The sequence below is a fragment of the Hipposideros armiger genome, unplaced genomic scaffold (genome assembly GCF_001890085.2).
Source record: "Hipposideros armiger isolate ML-2016 unplaced genomic scaffold, ASM189008v1 scaffold_1116, whole genome shotgun sequence".
In the NCBI taxonomy this organism is placed as follows: Eukaryota; Metazoa; Chordata; class Mammalia; order Chiroptera; family Hipposideridae; genus Hipposideros; species Hipposideros armiger.
In genome coordinates, this window is record NW_017732466.1 from 412,464 (window position 1) to 414,802 (window position 2,339).

A 2,339-nucleotide genomic window follows, 5' to 3' on the forward strand; every position below is an offset into this window, starting at 1 on the left:
AAGTCAAAACCACAAAATCTCCCTCTGCTCTGCTCACTCAGGAGCCACAGACCTCTTCGCTGAGCAGGTATCCCAGAGGAACACCTGTGTTGTGTCTTTGGTGGAGGGAACCTAGGTCACGTGGCCCTGTTCTCATCCTGCAGTCAGGAAGGAAAGCCTGCACATCCCTACACCCTGGGACTTCCTGGGCTCTGGCTTGCTCCTGCAGTCCCAACCTTAACACGACCCTGTTTATGTTGTCACCTTCCACCTGACCCTGACCCCCCTGGCTCCTTGCTGACCTGTGATAGGCTGGATTCCACCCAGCCTGGGTCAAAGCCTTGTATGGTTAAAACTCTACTTAACCAGGAGAGTAACCCAATAAGCTGCAGGAAACCACTATGAAAGCATCAGTGCAAATTAGTTGATCAGATTAGTATCACGTGCCTTAGCAATGCTTGCATGCATGCGACCAAAACGGCTGTGTTTTGGCTGTGGTGGCCTGGCCTGCACTTGTAAGCAGCACCACCCAGGAGACAGTGTGGGCTATGGGAAGGCAAGAGACAGCCCTCTCTGTGTGGCATTCTGCACGTCTTTGATCCGCGGGCTACTGTGGTCCTCACCTTTCCTTCTCTCTGCACTCTTTCCTATCTGTTCTCTGATCCTGCTCTACCATCAGGCAGCCGGGGATAATCATAGCTGCCATTTATTACAGCACCTACACAGGCTGCTGGGCACTTCATATACATTGTTTCATTGACTTCTCACACCAACCCTTTGAGGAAGGTATCATTAGCCCCATTTTATAGATGGAAAAACCTGAGGCACAGGGAGTTGAAGGTCCTTGTGCAAAGTCACTCAGTTGCAGACCCAGGATTTGAACCCAGTTCTGTCTCACTCTGGAGCCTGTGGCCCCTACTCAGGGTTTCCCCGAAGCAAAGAAGGTAGGGAACATGTGACTTCTGTTATCCTTGCTACCTCCACCCTCTCTTCCCCCATGGGCCCCACCTGCCCCACCCGAGGGTAAACAATGGCCTGTCTTAAAACACTGTGGATTAGGTTTGCCTGTTTTCGATCTTAGGTGCCTGGGTTCTTTCATTTACTCATGTTTGGGAGATTTATTCGTGTGCTTTGTGCTGATTCACTCTCATTGCTGTATGCTATTCCATTGTATAAAGGACACCTTCCTTTTAAAGACCTCTTGACTTGTGGTTAAACATTCTACACTTGAATTGCTACACTGGGCAACTCCTATGGTTGATCAGGCTGGTCTGAGTGTCTCTCAAAGAGGCTTAATCTTCCCAGAAGCCACTTCCGGTTTTAAAGAAGACTTTTTGTTAGCCCCATGGCTCCTTAACCTGTGAGCAATGCCACCAGCCTCAGTGATCCCCCTCGCCTCCGCCCCTTGCAAGTCCCTCCCTTCCTCCAAGTCACTTTGCCAAGAGGAAAACATCTGATATTGTTTAGGTAGCTGCAACTCTTCCTACCCGAAACAGGACTGTTTTGAGAAAGAGGCAGTTGGACGTTTTCTCTGAGATGTCAGGAGCAAAGTTATCTGTTAGAAAGTTCTAATGTTGTCACTTAATAGCCGTGTGATCTTGGGCAAATCCTTGAGCTTTTTTGGGCCTCAGCCTCCTCGTCTACAAATGGGGAAATGGTGATAAACACCTCCTTCACAGTTTATGCCGTGAGTATCAGCGTGAAGTCCCTGCTACCGCCGTACAATTAAGGACACATTCTTTTCATTTTTGTGTCGTCCTGTACAGGGTTATTTGCAGGAGAAGTTTTTGAAGAATCAAGGGAAATGTCTGCTGAAGTCGGAGAATGAGCAGCATCAGCCCATGAATGAAAAGGGATGTTTGGTTGAAGCTTGGATCTCAAGAAGAGGCAAAAGAAGAATTAAAAAAAACACACACAAAAAAACCCAGCTAAGAGAAATCCCTCTTGATCCGTTTAGATGATGAGGCATTATGGGCATAAACGCCACTCTAACACTTTCGGGACATATGAGTAGTACAGTTCTCCCTGCACTTGGTTTCTTTTTTGTTGTTTTAAAATTCTATCTCTATTTTTGCAATATTAAAATCCTCCGAAGTATTTTGTTTGGTTTAGGGGCAAGGAGGTGGTGGAGAAGGTGGGAGCCTGCGTTGCGTTCTAGCATGGGATGTACATTGGCATAACAAGAAGGGGAGACTCGAGTTAAAGAATGGATAGTAGCAGCCATGAAGGAGGTGAGTCTGTACCTGGAGCAGGTGGGGAGAGCCCAAGGGGCTGAAATGGGAATCTGCTTGGGTTATGCATTACATCCAAGTGGGTATTTAGGTACAACGTGTACCTCAACACCTTCTGTACCCCCATTC